General features: G+C 41.2%; 1 protein-coding gene and 1 pseudogene across 1 annotated transcript in view; one reads left to right on the top strand and one right to left on the bottom strand.

Moving 5' to 3' along the window:
• CENPI (centromere protein I) overlaps positions 1-22,485 on the top strand; it is a 78,278-nt gene that overhangs the window by 9,052 nt on the left and 46,741 nt on the right. The window lies entirely within an intron of this gene.
• LOC149991097 (NADH dehydrogenase [ubiquinone] 1 alpha subcomplex subunit 8 pseudogene) lies at positions 510-1,023 on the bottom strand (annotated as a pseudogene).

Raw genomic sequence — 22,485 nt, 5'->3', positions numbered from 1 at the left:
ATTTGAAAAGATATCAAACATATAGAAAAGTATAAAGAATAACATTACATTTTTGCACCTATCTCAGATGAGCAAATATGAAATTTTTTTACCATATTAGTTTTACATCTTCTTTCAAGGAAATAAAATGTTTCAAATAGAGGTAACTCCACACTGGAGTCTCTTTGCAGTGATTGCCACCTTTTCTCTTTTGAACCACTTCCATGGAGTCCTTTGTGTCATTTATTCTACATTTTTAGAAAAATTTTTATTGATGAGACTGAAAAAGAGAAAAACATCAATTTATTGTTTTGCTCATTTATGTATTCATTGTTTGGTTCTTTTTTTCCTCTCCTTTAAATTTTTTAATGGCTAGAAAATGGTATAGAATAACTGCCAAATCACATAAATTAACTTTTTGTTAATGTTTGTGATCCTGGAATGAATTCTGTTGACCGATGCAAGCCACATGTGAGTTTTCATCCATCGTCGTCTGGGCATATGACTGAGGGTGGGCCATGTACCCATCCTTATGTGGTCCAGAAATAAAGGCAGCTGCCATATTTGGCAGGCTTTAGATCTCCTTCTACCTCAGGGTTGGGCTCTGGTCTTGGTCTTGAGTGATAGGGATTCTCTGGTAAAGGTCGATTTGTTTTCACTTTAATGACCTTGAATAGGTCAGGGAGAACTGTCCAGCCCAGATTGTCCAGCACACACTTGTCAAACTTTGCCTGCTGTTTGCAATAGCAATGAAGTAACTACAGGCCGGAATAACCAACGCAGGTCCAGTATCTTGTAAAAGGTTCTGCACAAGCTTGCCTTCCTCTAAGCAGTGCCACGGGTCTTTTTCTTCCCAGCGGCACAGCATGAACTCCTTGTTGTGTTTCTTGCACTGAGCTCCATAGTAATGGGCCGCAGCTTTAAGCACAGCAGACCTTTTACCTCCTGCACTTTCAGATCCTTTAGAGCAGGCAGCCTCGCAATTCCCAGCATGATGTTGGTAGCCCCAACCTGGACGAGGCAGCCACAGTTGCGTTGCCCCTGTCTCCTTCATTGGTTGCTTCTTGTATGTACCCTGAATGGGGATCAAACCTGCAATCGCAGTGTATCAGGATGACACTCCAACCAACTGAGCTACCCGGCCAGGGCTATATTTTCTTGATTAACACTATAAAATCCTCATCAGAATTAATGAGAAGGAGAGGATTGAAAACATTAATAACTAAGAAAACAACCTACTGTCCACCTGGAAGACTTTCAAGAACCATCTTTGCAGACCATGTGAACCATTCATTTAACTGAATTCTTCCTGCCTTTTTGGGAAGGGAATTCATTCGTTTATTTTATTTTTAAAAATTGATATTTCCTGCCCTGGCTGGTGTGGCTCAGTGGATTGAGTGCTGGCCTGCGAACCCAAAGGTTGCTGGTTCGATTCCCGGTCAGGGCACATGCCTGGGTTGTGGGTCAGGTCCAAGATGGGGCCATGTGAGAGGCAACCACACATTGATGTTTCTCTCCCTCTCTTTCTTCTTCCCTTCTTGTTTCTCTAAAAATTAGTAAAATCTTTTAAAATAATTGACATTTCCACAGTGTTTGTTGCATTGTATTAGGCAATGTAGAAAATTCAAAGTTTAGCAGCGGGTTTCTATTTCTGTATTCCAGAGATTTACGTTCTCGTTGAGGGATTAAGGAAAGCACATGAAGCTAAATAACTCATGAGTTAAATTATCAAAGACAGTATATGATAGCATGAGGATAATAATTGCTGCGATATTTCCAGGAAGGCAGAGAAGACTATAAACCACAGAGATTAGAAAAAGCCTTATGAAGTGTGTGAGTATTGAGCTGGGCCTTGAAGATTAAATAGGATTTGAGTTTGATAAAAATAAATGATGTTTGGGGGAAATGGTGCAGGGACTAAGAAGCATAATTGGTTGGTACAAAATAGACAGGGGGATGTTAAGAATAATATAGGAAAGATGATGCCAAAGAACTTCTATGCATGACCCATGGACATGAATTAAGGGGGAGGATTGCTGGAGGGCAGGGGGGAACTGGGCAGAGGGGAGCAAAGGGGAAAAAATTGGAACTATTGTAACAACATAATAAAATATACTTTAAAATTAATTAATTGATTAATTAATGATGTTTGATATAACAAGAATATTTCAAGCAAAGTTGTGAGATGTTTAAATTGTGTTTCAGGAGACCTTAAATAGATGGACTCACAGTTGGTGTCCGATGCTGGTAGGTGGTAAAGCTTGAAAAGTTGGGTGAGGAGGTGTAGAGGTCTCTGAATGTGAAATTAAGTAATTGATCTTTATCCTTTATCCAGTGGGGAAGTCATTGAAAAAGTTTGGGCAGAATTTGTTGGAAGGAATATTGTAAAAAGCTATATGCAGTTGTGCCAAACAACGTGAATTAGAAGGGAGGCTAGAATCAGGAAGACTAGTTAGGAGACTAATACGATAATCTAGGTATAACGTGATAATGTCCTAAGCTGGCAGTTCTCAAATATGGTTTGCGTACCACTTGAGGTTCCCTGAGACCCTTTCAGGAAGTCTGAGAGGTCAAAATTATTTTTATAGCAATATCAAGATGTTGTGTGCCATTTTCACTGTTTACATTTGCAATGGTAGATAAAACTGCTGGTGCCTTTGCACAAATCAGAACAGTGAAGCCAGGCTGTACTAGTGGTCATTGTAATCTTCACTGCAGTAAAAAACAAAAATGCTGGTTTCACTTTTGAATGTCCCAAATGAGCCCTGGCTGGGTGGCTCAGTTGGAGCATTGTCCCATACACCAAAAGGTTGTGGGTTTGATCCCTGCTCAGTGCTGGTATGGGGGGCATCTCTGTCTCTCTCTGTCTCTGTCTCTCTCCCCCCTCCCTCTCTCCCTCTCTCCCTCTGTCTCTCTCTCTGTCTCTCCCTCCCCCTCTCTCTCTCTCTCCCTCCCCCTCTCCCTCTTTCTTTCTGTCTCTCAAATCAATAAACATGTTTTTGGGTGAAGATTTTTTTTAAATGTCCCAAATGAAGCAGTAATAATTCATTTTATTAAATTTTGACTGTTGAGATTTGTCTTTAATATTCTTTGGAATGAAATGGGAAGTACAAATAAATCTCTTCTGCATATTAAAGTACAATAGGTATCCTTAGGAAAAGCACTTGTATGACTGACTTGTGAGCTAAACTATCTGCCTTTTTTCATGGAATGCCATTTTAAATTGAAAGAATGACTGACATATAAACTATGGTAATTCAGGCTTGGGTATTTGGCAGAAGGCAAGCCTGTATGAAGGGATTAGCCATAGAACATATATATGGTGATGTCCAGAGGGAGTGGGGCGGGGACTGGGCAGAGATGAGCAAAGGGAGGTGGAAAATGGGGCTATAAAGTTAAAAATAAAATAAATTTAAAAAGTAGAATGGGGAAAAAAAGAAAATTTTATATCCTTATTTTATGTCCCAGTAAGCCCATTTTACAGTCAAAACCATAGTTCAATAAAGGGTAAAGAAAAGAAATGGCAATATTTGTTGCCAATGATAAAATTTGAACTTTCAAGTGAAAATTAGAAGTTTGGAAAGTTTGTATCTGCCATTGTAAACTTGATGGCTTCCTGGTACTTAAAGACTTTTCTGATGAGATTGGTAGTAGCAGTGATAATGAATGTGATTTTTAGATATTGTGTAATGGAATGGGTCAATATTTGGAACTCATTGAAGCAGTATTTTCCAGATGATATTATAAAGTCATGCATGGGTAAAAGATTTATCCAAAATGCAATATATGGCAATGACTTTTAAGGGAACAGAGTAAAAGATATGTTTTTAGATTTCACATCGCAGCTAACCCTTAAGGCACTACTACTTAATTAAGTTTTGGTGTAGTACCAAAGACTTAATATCCACAATTTTCTGAAAAGCCCATTAAAATATTCCTTTCTTTTATAACTACATATCTGTGTGAGGCTATATTTTTAAAAATATTTTATTATTTATTTGTTTTAAAGAGAGGGTAAGAGATGGAGAGAAACATCCATCAGTTGCCTTTCGCACACCCCTATCTGGGGACCTGGCCCGCAACCCGGGCATGTGCCCCAACTGTGAATTGAAACAGCGACCTTTTGGATCACAGGCCAGTGTTCAATCCACTGAGCCACACCAGCCAGGACAAGGCTAGATTTTTAAAATAAATGTATTGGGGTGACATTGATTAATAGTCATATGGATTTCAAATGCACATTTCTATGATACATGATGTGTATATTGTATTGTGTACCCACCACCCAAAATCAGATCATTTTCCGTCACCATATATTTGGCCCCCTTTACCCTTTACTATCCCGACCCTTTTCCCTCTGGTAACCATCATACTGTTGTCTGTGTCTATGAGTTTTAGTTTTACGTCCCACATATGAGTGAAATCATATGGTTCTTAGCTTTTTCTGACTGACTTATTTTGCTTAGCATAATATTCTCAGGGTCCATCCATGTTGTCACAAGTGGCAGTATTTCATCTTTTCTTATGGCTGAGTAGTATTCCATAGTATATATGTACCATATCTTTTTTTAGTTTTTTTATTATTATTCTTGTTCATTAGAGATGGCCCAATTTTTCACCCTTTGCCCTCCTCCACTCAGCCCAATCCCCACTCCCACAATTATTCCCCACACCGTTGTCTGTGTTCATGGGTCATTCATACATGTTCTTTGATTAATCCCTTCCCCTTCTTTCCATCATTCCCTCCACCCCTCTTCCCTGTGCCATATCTTCTTTATCCAATCCTTTATTGAAGTACACTTTGGTTGTCTCCATGTCTTGGCCACCATGAATAATGCTGCAGTGAACATAGGGGTGCATAAATCTTTGTATATGAATGTATATTCATGTCTTTGTATATTAAGTTTTTTGGGTAGCTACCCAGGAGAGGGATTGCTAGGTCATATGGTAACTATTATTAATTTTTTGAGGAACTGCCATACTTTCCCATACTGGCTATACCAGTTTACGTTCCCACCAGTAATGAATGAGGGCTCCTTTTTCTCCACAACCTCTCCAACACTGGTAACATATTACCTGTCTTGTTGATAATAGCCATTCTAACAGTTGTATTGGGGGTATCTGATTGTAGTTTCGATTTGCATTTCCCAAATAGCTAGTGAAGTTGAGCATTTTTTCATATATCTGATGGCTGTTTGTATGTCTTGGGAGAGGTATCTGTTCAGGTTCTCTGCCCATTTTTTAATTGGATTGCTTGTTTGGTGTTGAGTTGTATGAGTTCTTTGTATATTTTGGATATTAACCCCTTATCGGAGCTGTTGTTTGCAAATATCTCCCATTTGATTGGTTGCCTTTTTGTTTTGTTGATGGGTTTTTTGTTTTGTTTTGTTTCGTTTTTGCTGTGCAGAAGCTTTTTAGTTTGATATAGTCTCGTTCATATATTTTTGCCTTTAATTCCCTTGCCTTTGGGGTCAAATTCATAAAATGTTCTCTACGACCCAGGTCCATAAGTTTAGTACCTGTGTTTTCTTCTATGTCATTTATTGTTTCAGATCTTCTATATAGGTCTTTGATCCATTTTGAATTAATTTTTGTACAAGGGGACAAATGGTAATCTAGTTTCATTTTTTTGCATGTGGTTTTCCAATTCTCCCACCACCATTTATTGAAGAGACGTTCTTTTCTCCATGTGTGTTTTGGCTCCTTTGTCAAAAATATAATAATTTGTCCGTATACCTGTGGTTTTATTTCTGGGCTCCCAATTCTATTCCATTGGTCTGTGTGTCTGTTCTTTTGCCAGTACCATGCTGTTTTGATTATTGTAGCTATGTAGTATAATTTGAAGTCAGATAATATGATACCTCTGGCTCCATTCTTTTTTTTTCTTTCATTTTTTAAAAATCTTCACCAGAGGCCTTTTTATTTCATTGCTTTTAGAGAGAGAGGAAAGAGTGATGGATGTGAAAGAGAAACATCAATTGGTTGCCTTCTCATACGTGCCATGATTAGGGATTGAACCTGCAACCTGGGTCTGTGCCCAAGCAGGAATCGAACCTATGATCTTTTTGGTCTATAGGATGATACTCCAACCAAGTCATAGCACCCATGGCCTCTGGTTCCATTATTTTTTCCTAGGATTGCTTTGGCTATTTGGGGTCTTCGTGGTTCCAAACAAATCTGACTGTTGTTTGTTCTATTTCTTTGAAAAATGACATTGGAATTTTTATGGGGATTGTATTAAATCTGTGTATTGCTTTGGGTAATATGACCATTTTAACTATGTTGATTATTCCAGTCCATGAACATGGAATATCTTTCCATTTCATTTTTTTAATCCCTCTCTCTCTCTCTTTTAAGATTTTACTTAATTTTAGAGAGAGAGAGGAAGGGAGGGTGAAAGAGCAGGTGAGAAACATTGCTGTGAGAGAGAAACATCAGTTGGTTGCTTCTCATATGCACCCTAACCCAGGACTGAACCCTCAACCTAGGCATGTACCTCGACCTGGAATTGAACTGGAGGCCTTTCACCTTGCTGGACAATGCCCAGCCAACTGAGCAAGGCTGGTTAGCACTCAATCTCTTTTAATGATGCTTTGTAGTTTTCAGTATGTAGGTCCTTCACATTCTTTGTTAAGTTTATCCCTAGGTATTTTATTCTTTTGGTTGTAATTGTAAAAGGAATTTTTTCATTTATTTTTCTGAAGTTTCATTGTTAGTATATAGGAAAGCAGTGGATTTTTGTACATTGATTTTGTATCCTGCAGCATTACTTTATTTGTTTATTGTATCTAATAGTTTTTTTTTGGTGGAGTCTTTTGGGTTTTCTATGTACAGAATCATGTCATCTGCCAAAAGTGACACTTTTACTTTTTCCTTCCCAATTTGGATGCCTTTTATTTCTCTCGACTGATTGCTCTGGCTAGGACTTTTAGAACTATGTTAATAAGAGTGTTGAGAGTGGGCATCCAAAGCCAACATAGTCCTGATACCAAAACCTAGCAAGGATAACGCTAGAAAAGAAAACTATACACCACTGTCTTTGATGAATATGGATGCAAAAATCCTAAACAAAATATTAGCAAATCAAATGCAGTATTCCCTCACTTATAGCGGGTATTACGTTTCAGATCCCCCCACGAAGTAGGAACCTTACATTTATTCTATACTCTTAAACCCATGTAACTTTAACATATGTATACAGTACTGCAAAATCCCACGATATAGCAAAAAATCTGCGATAAATAATTAAATATAATATTTTTTAAAACCCCGCAATACAGTGAGGCCGCAAGAAGTGAACCACGATATAGGGAGGAACTACTGTACAACAGCACATTATCAAATAATACATCATCATCAAGTGGGGTTCATTCCAGGGGCGCAAAGATGGTTCAGCATACGCAAATCAATCAATATAATACACCACATTAACAAAACAAAGGATAAAGGTCATATGATCTTATTAATAGATGCAGAAAAAGCATTTGATAAGATACAACATCCATTTATGATTAAAACACTCAATAAAATGGCCATATATTACAAACACTCAGCCAGTATCATAGTCAAGGCTAGATTTTCTTCAGGTATACTTCAGTCAGAACAACTATCTTTTTTTGGCTTTAATATTTTTTTCATTTTTCAATTACAGATGACATTCAATATTACATTAGTAATTAGACATTATATAACTTACTAAATGATCACTCTGATAAATCTAGTACCCACCTGACACCATACATAGTTGGTATATTACTGACTATATTGCTGCCCTCCAGCACCCCTCCCCTTCTGACAACTATCAGTCAGTTATCTGCATCTATGAGTCTTTTTCTATTTTGTTTATTAGATTCCACATAAAGTGAAATCATATGACCTTTGTCTTTCTTGGTCTCTTTTCTTATTTTAGAGAAACATGGAAGTAAGAGAACTCATAACGTAGGTCTGTTCTCTGACCAGGAAATGAACCCAGGACCTTTTGGTTTATGGGAAGACATACCAACCAACTGAGCCATCTGGCCAGGGCATGTACCACAGCTTGTATTATCCACGTACCTACTGATGGTCACTTGTGTTGCTTCCAAATTTGGCTATTGTGAATAGTGCTGCACTGAACATTGGGGAGCATATATTCTTTGAATCAGTGTTTCAGATTTCTTCCTAAAAGTGGAATTGCTGGGTCAAAAGGCAGTTACATTTTTCAATTTTTGAGGAAACGCCATACTGTTTTCCACATTGGCTACCCCATTCTGCATTCCCACCTATAGTGCAATAGGGTTCCCTTAATAACAGTTTTCCATGAGTTTGGTTTCTGGAGACTTCATTCTTTTTTGTGCTACCATCTTACTTTGTAGGTACTAGATGGATTGTTTCACTGCTTACATATTACAGGTAGTGAACTCTTGTTTAGGTACCAGTTTGCTCTTAATTAAGGAGGTTAATGAGTAGAGGTCTCTTGTTTTCCAGTAGATGGTGCTATGGTGTAGGTGTTTTACTGATAGAATGACTGTGGGGCTGCATTGCTTTCATCATGGAAATTGCCACGTATTGGATTGGTGGGTGTCCCCTCTCTGTCTGGATTACTTTGGTCTTTGGGAAACACCACGGATGTGGGGGCATGTAACTGGGTTGTGGGGAACTACAATAGATTTTGCAATCTCCCAATGCTGCTTCCTTGTTACTAATAGAGACTGACCCACTGGGCCCCGCTGCCTCTGCTCTGTTCTGCCAAGATGGGTGAGGGAAGGGAGACTTGTTCACCAGTCTGCAGTACTACCCCCTTGTTAGTAATAGGCCCTGGCACCACTGTGCCATTTAAAACTTTAAGCTGTTGCTACCAAGTTCTGTGGCAGTGTGGGGTGGAAAGGAAGCCAGATTCTTAGGCAGAGATTCTGGTACTTTGCCTCTTACCCTGCTGGTGCATGTGTCTGCTGCAGTTCAGCTCCTCATTCAGTGGCACAGGACAGGTGCCCAGCTGCATATTTGGCCACTGTCCCTGTCCTTCCACATCCCTTCCCCTACTCGTTCTAATATGGCCTCCTTCAGATGTACTAATGTATGGATCTCTCCAGGCATCCCTTTGTTGAGCAGAGGAATCTTTTTTGAATTACAGATATCTAATTTGTAGTAGTTTTAAGGGGAGATACAGATGGGTCTCTGTCCACCATGATGCTGATGTCATTTGGGTGCTTTTAAAAGGAGAAATGTTAATTAAGCTGGTTTGGCTCAGTGGATTGAGCGTGGGCCTGCGAGCTAAGTGTCGCTGGTTCGATCTTCCAGTCAGGGCACATCAGAGAAGGAAAACTCTGATTCCAAAAAACCTCCGCTGCCTTGCGGCATACCTCTTCAGGGGAAAGGCTAAGGGAGTAAACCCCGACAGAAAATCCGGAGCCGGAGTCCCTAAGGCGGTGCGACATTGTAGTCAACACCGGCAACTCCTGCGGCGCACCTGAAGCCAAGCTGTATTGACTCCGTCTTTCCCTTGGACCCTTCAGCTGCGAAGAGAGGGGGGGTCTGCTGCATGGGCAACAGCAGACCCTCCATATCACCCTGCCCAGGCTCTGTAGCTTCAGCTCCACTGGAGAGGACACTCCAGCGTCATCGCAAGATGTCGATTCAACACGGGAGGAGACAGATACCGTGTCACTCCCGAGTCGGACTGCACAGCCATTCTCGGTGGTGCAGATAGACTCTTAAGAAGCTACACCATCGTCTCTCGAGACGGACGGCTGCCGAAAACGACTGACTATATTCCCTATGCTGTACTTTACATCCCTGTGACTGTTCTGTAACTACCAATTTTTCCTTCTTAATCGCTTCACCTTTTTCACCTCTTCTCCTAATCTCGCCTCCCATCTGGAAACCATCAAAAACATCATGTCTTAACATGTTTAATGAAGAAGCAGAGAATCCAGCTGTATTCTTTGATGTCAAAAACATTAAAGAAATTTGTAGAAATTTAAAACTGTCACTCTAGTCAATTTTGTTTTTTTGGAAAATATAGTTATTTTTCATAAAATACATCATTTATGTTAGCATGTATTGGGTTTATTATTTTTAATGAAATAAACATTTAAAAATTTCTAGTATGGTGAATATTGATAGATATAATATATGTAAATAAAAGCTCTTTGGGGTTTTTTCTAATTTTTAGGGATTTAAAAATGAGACCAAAATGTAGACTCCCTGTCCTAGACCAAGGTGGTGGAAGGAAGAAGGAAAAATTGGAAGCACAAATCTTAGGGGAAATTGTAAAGGAAGAATTGACATGAGCTGGTACTTAAATTGGATTAAGGAAATAGTGAGGAAATGGAGATCTGAGTTTGTAAGTCAGCATGAGTCATAATGATGGTAGCTATGACACTAAAAGGGAATTTGTGAGAAAGGTAGTTTGGAAGAAATATATTTGGATTTAGATGGATAAAATTTGAGGTGACAAGGCATCCTGTAAAATTCATTCAATGAGCACTTACTAACTGCATACTATGCCAGGTGTTGAACTAGTATTGGGAATACAAATATGAGTAAGACATAATAGTTTATGTGAAGCTTATATGTGAAACACTAGGTGCTTTATATACACAGTATCTTATCAGCTCTAAGATACCATCAGTTGTAAGATGCATCATTATCTTATGAACCACTATGAAAAAATGCTACCATTAGAATTGTCAGATGACATCAATTACAGGATTAGTCCTATTTCAGAGATATTAAAATATAAAAAAAAGAAATTTTAGATTATGGAAAGTATTTTTTTCAGTCCTGAGTGTCTGAAACTTTTTTATTCTTTCATCAGTATTCTTGAAAAATAATTTACTGAGCACCTACTGTTTTCTGTACTTGTGCTGTCCAATATGGTAGCCACTAACATCATATGACTAGGAAGCACTGGAAATGTGGCTAGACCAAACTGAAATGTGCTGTAAGTGTGAAATATACAACGCTTTTATTCCCATTTTAGAGATAATGAATCTGAGGCACAAAGAAGTCAAATAATTACCCAGGGTCGCATGACTAGAGCAAGGATTTATGGAAAATTACATCATGCCCATTTTAGAGATTAGACAATTGGGGCAGGGAAAAGTTAAGTAGTTTTGCTAAGGTAAGCCACCTAGTAAGAGGCTGAGCCTGGAAGATATTTAAGTGTAGTAGGAGAAGAGATATGTGCAGTATGATAAATCCTGTGGGGGTGGAGGGGAGAGGTATCAAAATAAGACTAGGGGTCAGGGTTAGAGTTACTTTCAACAGGAAGAGAGATACCTCTCCTGACAATAAGCAAAAAGGATGGTTGTTGGTGCTAAGAAATTTGTGAGTTATTAAGTGACACAACTGAGGGAATTCCTGACTAGTAGTCTTGGTGAGTTTTCAATTTTTCAATCAAGTTGGAGGCAAGGTCTTCTGTTGAGAGTGAGGAGGAGCAAATAAAATATCTTATTTGAGGAGAGTGTAAATTTTGAAATAGCTCCTGGCGGAAATGGGAATAGTAGATTATTAAAGATGCAGAAGTGCCCTGGCTGGTGTGCCTCAGTGGATTGAGTGCCAGCCTGAGGACTGAAGGGTTGCCGGTTTGATTGCCAGTCAGGGCACATGCCTGGGTTGCAGGCCAGGTCCCCAGTTGGGGCGTGCAAGAGGCAACCACACATTGATGTTTCTCTCCCTCTCTTTCTTCTTCCCTTCCCCTCTCTCTAAAAATAAATAAATAAAATCTTTAAAAAATAATAAGTAAAGAGGCAGAAGTTTTGAAGGTCAAGATGAAGTTAGTACAAATTTGTGACATTACTTATATGCAAGCCTGGCTGGTTTGGCTCAGTGGATTGAGCGTCGGCCTGCGAGCTAAGTGTCGCTGGTTCGATCTTCCAGGCAGGGCACATCAGAGAAGGAAAACTCTGACTCCAAAAAGCCTCCGCTGCCTTGCGGCATACCTCTTCAGGGGAAAGGCTAAGGGAGTAAACCCCGACAGAAAATCCGGAGCCGGAGTCCCTAAGGCGGTTTGACGTTGTAGTCAACACCGGCAACTCCTGCGGCGCACCTGAAGCCAAGCTGTATTGACTCCATCTTTCCCTTGGACCCTTCAGCTGCGAAGAGAGGGGGGGGGTCTGCTGCATGGGCAACAGCAGACCCTCCATATCACCCTGCCCAGGCTCTGTAGCTTCAGCTCCACTGGAGAGGACACTCCAGCGTCATCGCAAGATGTCGATTCAACACGGGAGGAGACAGATACCGTGTCACTCCCGAGTCGGACTGCACTGCCATTCTCGGTGGTGCAGATAGACTCTTAAGAAGCTACACCATCGTCTCTCGAGACGGACGGCTGCCGACGACGACGACGACCATAACACAGAAAGACCTCCCCAATCAGAATTGAATGATTGGCAGCTACCGGTAAAGCTGAACTGTGTCTAGGAAGTAGGGAAACGGTATTTCTAACTTTTCTAAAACTAGCCTGGTTTGGTAGGGGGAGGCAGAACTATGTGTTTGTGGGTGTTTTAAAGAACATAAGACTTAACGACAGAAATCTGCAAATAGTCTAAATCTATATAACTGTTAAATAAACAGTTCTTTTTCTTTTCACTAAATTCTGGTATTGAGAGTTATATAATTCTGGCGGTGGGCAATTGGGCCCCTAGCTAAACAGCCCATGAGTTCTGTTTCAATCGGAGCAGCCCAGGGGTTCTGTTACAGAATGAAAGTTATTTGAGCTGAAATTTTCTTTATCCTTGTGGACTTGTTGCTATCACTGCCCTTCTATCAATTACTGAATGAGGTTATGTTGAAAATCTCCAACTATGAAGGCAAAATTGTCAGTTTTTCCTTAAAGTTCTACCAGTATCTGCTATGTATATTTGGAGTCTATAATTAGGTGTATGCACAATTATAGTTTTCATATTTTCCTGTTGAATCAAACCTTTTATCATGAAGTAACGTTTTGTTGTTAAGAAATGCTTTTTGTTTAATTCATGTTGTCTGATATTGACATTGCTACTCTGGTTTTATTTTGGCTAGTAGGTGCTTGGTATATTTCTGTCTTTTGGTGTTTAAAAAAAATCTTTTCTTTTTTGACCACATGTCTTAGATGCCTCTTTTAAATAGCATATAACTACATTTTATTTTTAAACCCTTTTTGATGATTTTTTTGCTTTTACCTGGATAATTAGTTTATTTACCTATGGAGTGGTTATTGATATACTAGAAATAAGTTCAAATATCTTATTTTGAACTTTCAGAATGATCCGCTATTTTCTGATACTTTCCCTCTGTCTCTTATTTTGGATTGATTTTGTTTTCCTCCTATTCTTGTTTGGACATTAACATATTCTGTGTGTTCTTTAGGTGTTATTGTACCTATTTTAACATGCATATATGGGAATGTAATGTAAAATATAAAACTCAATCTTTTTACTATTTTTTGGAAAATATGTTTCATAAAATATATCAGTTATATAATGAGTATTATTTTTTAGTGGGCCCTGGCTGGTTTAGCTCAGTGGATTGAGCGTCGGCCTGCGAGCTAAGTGTCGCTGGTTCGATCTTCCAGTCAGGGTACATCAGAGAAGGAAAACTCTGACTCCAAAAAACCTCCGCTGCCTTGCGGCATACCTCTTCAGGGGAAAGGCTAAGGGAGTAAACCCCGACAGAAAATCCGGAGCCGGAGTCCCTAAGGCGGTTTGACGTTGTAGTCAACACCGGCAACTCCTGCGGCGCACCTGAACCCAAGCTGTATCGACTCCGTCTTTCCCTTGGACCCTTCAGCTGCGAAGAGAGGGGGGGTCTGCTGCATGGGCAACAGCAGACCCTCCATATTACCCTGCCCAGGCTCTGTAGCTTCAGCGTCATCACAAGATGTCGATTCAACACGGGAGGAGACAGATAACCATGTCACTCCCGAGTCGGACTGCACAGCCATTCTCGGCGGTGCAGATAGACTCTTAAGAAGCTACACCATCGTCTCTCGAGACGGACGGCTGCCGACGACGACAACGAGATTATTTTTTAGTTAAACATAAAATTTTTTTAAAATTTTTTGTATGTTCTGTTGATTATGCTGTTACAGTTGTCCCAATTTCTTTTCCCTTTGCTCCCCTCCACCCAGCAAACCCCCTCCCTCCAGCAGTCCCTCACCCTTAGTCCATGTCCATGGGTTGTGCATAAAGCTCTTCTCAACATCACCCTGTCTATTCCCCACCCTCCTACCTTGCTTCTTAATTCCTGTACCATTTCTCTCCCTCTCCCTCTTCCCCCTCCCAGCTGCCCTCCCGCCACATGCTCCCCATACCTATGATTCTGTTTCCACTCTGGTTGTCTGCTTAGTTTACCTTTGTTCCATTCCCTAGCTTCTGTTGTTGATAATTGTAATACTGTTTTCATTTTAATGTTCATAGTTTTGATATCCTTTTTCTTAAATAAGTAAGTCCCTTTAACGTTTCATATAATAATGGCTCTGTGATGATGAACTCCTTCAGCTTTACTTTGTCTGGGAAGCACTATATCTGCCCTTCCATTCTGAATGATAGCTTTGCTGGGTAGTGTAACCTTGGTTGTAGTTCTTGCTTTTCATAACTTTGAATATTTCTTGCCAATCCCTTTAGCCTGCAAGCTTTCATTTATTTGTTTTTCTTTAAATTTATTTTTATTTTTTTATTGGTGTTCTATTATATTTGCCCCAATTTTTCCCCTGTTGATCAACCATTGCTCGCAGAGTCAGTCCCCACCCTGGTATCCATGTCCATGGGTCATTTATACATCATCCTTAACTAGTCCCTTCCCCTTCTTTTCCACCTTCTCTCCCTCCCCACTCTCCTCTGGTCACTGTCAGCCTGTTCCTTGTTTCCATGCCTCTGGTTCTGCTTTGCTTGTTTGTTTTGTTAATTAGGTTACTGTCATAGGTGAGATAATATGGTATCTGTCTTTCACCGCCTGGCTTATTACACTAAGCATAATACTCTCCAGTTCCATCCATGCTGTCCCAAAGGGTAGGAGTTCCTTCTTTATTTCTGTTGCACACTATTCCATTGTGTAAATGGACCGCAGTTTTTTGATCCCCTCATCTATAGTTGGGCACTTAGGATGTTTCCAGCACTTGGCTATCATAAATAACACTGTATGAACATAGAGGTGCATAGATTCTATTGAGTTGGTGTTTCAGGATTCTTCAGGTATAATCCTACCAGTGGAATCGCTGGATCAAAAGGCAGTTCCATTTTTAGGTTTTTTTTTTTTTTTTTGAGGAAATTCCATGCTGTTTTCCACAGTGGCTGCACCAGTCTGCATTCCAGCCAACAGTGCACTAGGGTTCCCTTTCCTCTGCATCCTTGCCAGCACTTGTTCATTGATTTGTTAATGATGGCCATTCTGAGTGATGTGAGGTGGTATCTCATTGTGGTTTTAATTTGCATCTCTCTGATGGTTAGTGATGTTGAGCATCCTTTCATATGCCTATGGGCCCTCTGTATGTCCTCCTTGGAGAAGTATTTGTTCAGGTCCTTTGCCCATTTTTAAATTGGATTTTTTTGTCTTCCTGGTGTTGAGTTGTATGAGTTGTTTATGTATTTTAGAGATCAAACTCTTGTCTGAGGTATCATTGGCAAGTATGTTTTCCCATTTGGTTGTTTCCCTTTTCATCTTGCTGATGTTTTCTTTAGCCGAGCAGAAGCCTTTTAGTTTAATGTAGTCCCATTTGTTTATTCTTTCCTTTATTTCACTTGCCTTGGAGATATAGTGACAAAAATATTGCTGCGTTGGACATCTGAAGTTTTACTTCCTATGTTTTCCTCTAGGGCTTTTATGGTGTCACAGCTTACATTCAAGTGTTTTATCCATATTAAGTTTATCCTGGTGTGCGGTGTAAGTTGGTGGTCTAGTTTCATTTTTTGCATGTATTAGTCCAGTTCTCCCAGCACCGTTTGTTGACGGGGCACTTTTTTACTCCATTTTATGCTCCTGTCCGCTTTGTCTAAAATTAATTGACCATAAGGACTTGGTTTTACTTCTGGCTTCTCTATTCTGTTCTATTGATCTATGTGTCTGTTCTTATGCCAGTACCAGGCTGTTTTAATTACAGTGGCTTTGTAGTATAGTTTGATATCAGGTATTGTGATCCCTCCTACTTTGTTCTCCTTTCTCAAGATTGTTGAGCCTATTCAGGTAAATGTCAGTACGGGCAACCCATTTCACCACATTGTGGCGCTGTGTGTAGGGAAAGGGTCTGAGAGGGACAGTGCCGCTTGCTTAGCACTTGCCCCTTTTCCAGACACTTCTCCCACTTCCGTATGGGACTGGCCCCTCTCTAGCTATTGCCCTGGCTGTCGTTCCCAGAGTGGGTGGGTCTGTGGATGTTCTAGGACCATGGGGCCCTTTAGACAAGTGGACTCTGCTGACAGACTGACAGCTTCTGCTTCCACCCCAACCCCCACTGGTTTGCACAGTCAAAAGCAGTGAGGCTTTATTTTCCCTGGCACTGGAACCTTGAGCTTTGCGGTCTGGTCTGGTGCTGGGAGTGCTCCCCAGGTGTTCCTCCCCACTTTTTATAGTGTGTGACTGCACTTTCCACTGGCCTGCTGCTGCCACCACCACACCGGGTCCTCTCCGCCCCTCCTACCTATCTGGATGAGTATTTCTTCTTCTTCTTCTTTTTTTTTTTAATTTGGTCATTTGTACTTTATTATTATTATTATTTTTTTTTTTTGGTTTTTCAATTACAGTTGTCCCCTTTTCCCCTAATTTCTCTCCCCCACCCAATCCACCCCCTCTCCCGCAATCATATCCCTCCCCGTTGTCCATGTCCATGAGTCTTTTATACAGGCTCTTTAATTAAACCCTTCCCTTACTTATCCCCCTTCTCTCCCTCTCCCCTCCCCGCTATTGACTGCTATTCTGCTCTTTGTTCTATTTAGTTCCTTTGTTTGTGTTGTTCTTTTTTTTTTTTTTTAAATGTGTTTTATTGATTAAATTATTACATTTGTGCCAATTTCCCTTCCCTCTGCTCCCCTCCACCCGGTGGCCCCCCTCCCTCCAGTTGTCCCCCCCTTTTAGATTATGTCCATTAGTTGTGCATACAGTTCCTCCCAACCTCTCTCCGTCTATTCCATTCCCTCCTACCTTGATCCCCAATTCCTATATTATCTCCCTCCCTTTCCCCATTCCCCCTCCCTGTTGACCTCCCCCCAATGTGCTTCCCGTACCCACAGTTCCTCTTTCCCTCTCGTTGCCTATTTAGTTTGCCTTTGTTTCATCTCCCTAGCTTCTGTTTTTTTTTTTTTTAAACCAGTCCCTTTAACATCTCATATAACAGTGGTTTGGATCTAATGAACTCTTTCAGTTTTATTTTGTCCTGGAAACACTTTCTCTGTCCTTCTATTCTGAATGACAATTTCGCTGGATAGAGTATTCGTGGTTGTAGGTTTTGGATTTTCATTACTTTGAATATTTCTTGCCAGTTTCTTCTTGCCTGTAGGGTTTCCCTTGAGAAGTCAGCTGATAGTCTAATTGGGACCCCTTTGTACATAATTCTTTTCTTCTCTCTTGCTGCTTTTAAGATTCTCTCTTTATCTTTAATTTTTGACATTTTGATTATAATGTGTCTTGGAGTGGTTCTCCCTGGGTCCAGTCTCTTGGGAACTCTCCTTGCTTCCTGGACCTGCAGGTCTATTCCCTTTCCCAAGTCTGGGAAGTTCTCCTTTATTATATTTTCACTCAATTTTTCAAGTTCTAGTTCATCTTCCTCATTTTCTGGCAAACCAATGATTCTTATGTTGGGCCTTTTATAGCTGTCCCAGAGGTTTCTGATCCTTTCGTTGTTGCTTCCCATTTCCTCTCTCTGCATTGGTTGACTGCTTGCTTCTTCTCCAAATTCCAGTTTGTTGAATTGAACTCTGGATTTTATTTCCTTTCCTTCTATCTCGTATGCGGTTTTGTTCCTTTCGTTATGAAAGTTTTTCGCTTCTTTCATATCTTTTTCCTGCTCTTTTGTGAATTCTGTAAGCCACCTGATAACAATGGCCCAGAACTGAGCCTCTGACAGGTTTCTTATCTGTTCATCTGTCAGGTTCTCTATCTGCTGCCTGGTGAGTTGTGTTACCGGTATTTCTAAAGTTGCCTGCCTCATTTTGACAGATGCTTTTTGTTTTCTTGGGCTGGCTGTGGGGGCAGTGCCTGCGTACGCGTCACAAATTAGCGACCGGCGCCTGCTTGTCCGCGACCTATTTCGTAGCCCTGTGGTGCTTTCTGTGGGGGCGGGGGTCCAAGATGGATTCACACAGTTATTCAGCTAGGAGACCGGGATCCGTCCTCCCGCCCCCCTGGGCCTCACTGTTCAAGGCGATGCGGCGGCCGCTCTCCCCAGCTCCGGAGTCGCGCACCGCCCGGGACTTGGCCACCGGGACTCCTCGCCGGGGTCGCGCACCGCCAGGGACTTGGCCTCCGGGACTCCTCGCCGGGGTCGCGCACCGCCAGGGGCTTGCGTAGCCGCTCTCCCCAGCTCCGGAGTCGCGCACCCCCCGGGACTTGGCCACTGGGACTCCTCGCCGGGTCGCGCACCGCCAGGCCAGGGGCTTGGCCACCGGGACTCCTCGCCGCCCGCCGCTCCGGGTGCGACCGCAAACAGCACTGCCCACTTTAACTCTTACCTGCCCAAATGGCACCGTTGGTTTGTAATTTCATATGTTGGACTTCCGTGTAGTTTTATTTTCTGGAATTTCTAGTTATCCTTTGTTTTGAAGTAGTTGTATTCCTGTATAGTTGTAGAGGGAGACCTAGCGTGTCCGTCTAAGCCTCCATCTTGGCCGGAAGTCCCTGTGTTGTTCTTTAGTTTCCTGTATTAGGTGATATCATATGGTATTTTTCTTTCTTTGCCTGGCTTATTTCACTAAGCATAATTCTCTCTAGTTCCATCCATGTTGTTGCAAATGGCAGGAGTTCCTTCTTTCTTTCTGCTACATAGTATTCCATTGTGTAAATGTACCACAGTTTTTTGATCCACTCATCTACAGATGGGCACTTAGGTTGTTTCCAGCACTTAGCTATTGTACACAGTGCTGCAATGAACATAGGGGTGCATAAGTTCTTTTGAATTGTTGTTTCAAGATTCTTCGGGTATAATCCTAGTAGTGGAGTCGCTGGTTCAAAAGGCAGTTCCATTTTTAATCTTTTGAGGTAATTCCATACTGTTCTCCATAGTGGCTGCACCAGTCTGCATTCCCACCAACAGTGCAGTAGGGTTCCCGTTTCTCCACATCCTCGCCAGCACTCGTTGCTTGTTGATTTGTTGATGATGGCCATTCTGACTGGTGTAAAATGGCATCTCATTGTGGTTTTTATTTGCATCTCCCTGTTGGCTAATGATGTTGAGCATTTTTTCATGTGTCTATGGACCTTCTGTATGTCCTGAGTATTTCTTCTTTATATCTTTGTTTGTTGGACTTCCATGCAGCTCGATTCTCTGGAACTTCTGGTTGTCTCTAGTTTTAAGATAGTTGTATTCCTTCTTAGTTGTGGAGGGAGATGTAGCGTGTCTGTGTAGGCCTCCATCTTGGCCAGAAGTCCCATTTTTAAATATTTTATTGATTTTGTTGTTACAGTTGTCCCAGTTTTCACCAAGCACCCCTCACTTCCTCAGGCAATCCCACCATTGTTCATGTCCATGGGTCATGCATATGTTCTTTGGCTACTCCATTTCCTATACTGTACTTTACATCCCCATGGCTATTCTGTAACTACAAATTTATACCTCTTAGTCCCCTCACCTCCTCACCCATTCCCCCAAACCCCTTTCCCATCTGGCAACCATCAGAACTCTCTTGTATCCATGGTTCTGTCTCTGTTCTTCTTGTGTGCTTAGTTTGTTTTTTAGATTTAATTGTTGATAGGTATGTCTTTATTGCCATTTTATTATTCATACTTTTGATCTTCTTTATCTTAAATAAGTCCCTTTAACTTTTCAAGTAATAATGGTTTGGTGACGATAAACTCCTTTAGTGTTTTCTTGTCTGGTAAGCTCTTTATCTGCCCTTTAAATTTAAATGATAGCTTTGCTGGTAGAGCAATTTTGGCTCTAGGTCCCTGATTTTCATTACTTTGTATATTTCTTGCCAAACCATTCTAGACTGCAAAGTTGCTTTTGAGAAATCAGCTGACAGCCTTATAGAAACTCCCCTGTAGGTAACTACTTCTCTCTCGCTGCTTTTAAGAGTCTCTCATTACCTTTAATTTTTTTTCATTTTAATTATGTTGTGTCCTGGAGTTGGCCTCTGTGCGTCCATCTTGTTTGGGACTCTGTGCTTCCTGGATTTACATGTCTATTTTCTTCACCAAATTAGGAAAACTTACTTTCTTCCTTTTTTTAAATAGATTCCCAATTTCTTGCTCTTTCTCTTTCTCATCTTCTTCCGGCACCCATATGATGCATATGATGGATCACTTGAAATTGTCCCAGAGGCTGCTTGAGCTATCATAGTTTTTTTAAATTTTTTCTTCTTGCTGTTCTGATTGGTTGTTTTATTTGCTTCCTTATGTTGCAAATGATTGGTTTGATTCTAGTCTTCATCCACTCTACTGTTGTTTCTCTGTAAATTTTTCTTTATTTCAATTAGTGTATCCTTCATTTCTGACTGGATCCTTTTTATGTGTTGATGTCCTTAGTAAGTTCCTTGAGCATCCTTACAACCAGTGTTTTGAGCTCTGCATCTGACAGTTTGCTTATCTCTGTTTTGTTTATTTCTTTTTCTGGAGTTTTGATCTGTTCTTTCACTTGGGCCATGTTTCTTTCTCTCCTCATTCTGGTAGCCTCCTTGTGTTTGTTTCTATGTATTAGGTAGAGCTGCTATGACTCCCTGCCTTGGTAGCGTGGCCTAATGTAGTAGGTGTCCTGTAGAGTCCAGTGGCACAGCATCCCCTGTCACCCAAGCTGGATACTCAAGGTGGGCCCTTCGTGTGGTTGAGTTTTGCTTGCTGTCGGCAGGTCAATGGAAGGGATTTACCCAGGCCATTCAGTAGGAGGGACTGGCTGTGACGACTGACCACCAACTTCTATTCTCCATGGAGGATCAGCTGTGCAGGAGCAGGGTAGTGGTGCTCTGACATGGTCTTTAGTTGTCCACTGGGTATGCAGGCTCTGTGGTTTCTTGGATGGTGCAAGTCAGGGTTAGCCACCACCTGTGTTCTTCCCAGGGCCACCCAGGGTAAGCTACAAAGTAATATGGAGATACTGCTACTTGTGCTGGGCTTGGAGGTTCCCAAGTGGAGCCAAACTGTGTTCCAAACTGACTGCTGCTAGTTCTGGTCCTGTGGCAGCTTAGCCGGAAGTATGAGGCTAGAGGCGGTCAATAAGTTGGGTGGGGTGCAGCCTCAGATAAGCTCCAGGGTGGGGCAAACAGTAGAAGGCAGGTTGATAAAGTCTCAGATATGGCTCTTGCCTGCTTGTTCTGTGGCTCTGTAGGGGGAGGGCTCAAAAAAGGCACAATGGCCTCTGCCCGCCTTCCTGTCTGGGAGAGAGCTTCCCCCAGCTCTAGCCCCAATGCCAGACACTTCATTTCCTCCCTGAATGCCACTGGTGCCTTTCAAGATGCTACTGTGGTGGTGGAGCTCAGAGGGAGTGCATCTGAGGAAGTTCAGCATGGGTCCTCGAAGAGGAACTGCCAGGGAATCCAGTAGTTTTTTTGCCTGAGTCCAATCCCACTGATTTTCACAGCCAGAAGTTATGGGGCTTTTCTTCCTGGCACTGTTACCTTCGGCTGGGGGGCCTAGGACACCTCAATCCTCAGATATTTCTCCCGAATTTTTATCCTCCACACCTGCGTGTGAGACCCACTCATTCTGCATTTCCGTGTCTCCTACCCTTCTGGACTGATGTGTTTCTTTAGTTTGTAGTTGTCGGATTTCCATTCAACTCAATTTTTGATGGTTCTGAGTGGTCTTTGCTGTCTAGTTTAGTTGTAATTTGATGTGGTTGAGCTATGAGGTGTGTCATGTTATCTATGCTTCCATCTTGACCGGAACTCCCCATTTTGACAGTTCTGAATGATGGTTGTTTTATAGTTTAGTTTTAATTTTGATGGGATTATGAGAGGAGGCAGGTAATTTGTTTACCTACACCACCATCTTGACCGGAATTCCCTCTTTTTTCTCCATTTTTTATTTTATTTTATTATTTTAAAGGTTTTATTTACATATTTTTAGAGAAAGGGAAAAGTAGGGAGAATAGATGCAAGAGAAACATCGAAGTGTGAAAGAAAGATTGATTGGTTACCCCTCACATGCCCCCAACTAGGAACCTGGCCTGCAACGCAGGGATGTGCCCTGATTGGGAATCAAACCGGCAACCTTTCAGTCTGCGGGCTGGTGCTCTATCCACTGAGCCACACCAGCCATGGCATTTTTTCTGTGTTTAAAAAAATATTTATTGGAGTATAATATACATACAGAAAATTGCCTATATCATAATTTATCAGTTTAATTAATTTTTATAAATGAAAAAAAATTTGTGCAAATATCACCCACATCAAGATATAGGGA

This window comes from Furipterus horrens, unplaced genomic scaffold (genome assembly GCF_987537825.1).
Source record: "Furipterus horrens unplaced genomic scaffold, mFurHor1.1.pri manual_scaffold_17, whole genome shotgun sequence".
NCBI classification, from domain to species: Eukaryota; Metazoa; Chordata; class Mammalia; order Chiroptera; family Furipteridae; genus Furipterus; species Furipterus horrens.
The sequence above is the reverse complement of the archived record's forward strand: the minus strand, read 5'-3'. Positions and strand labels throughout refer to the sequence as shown.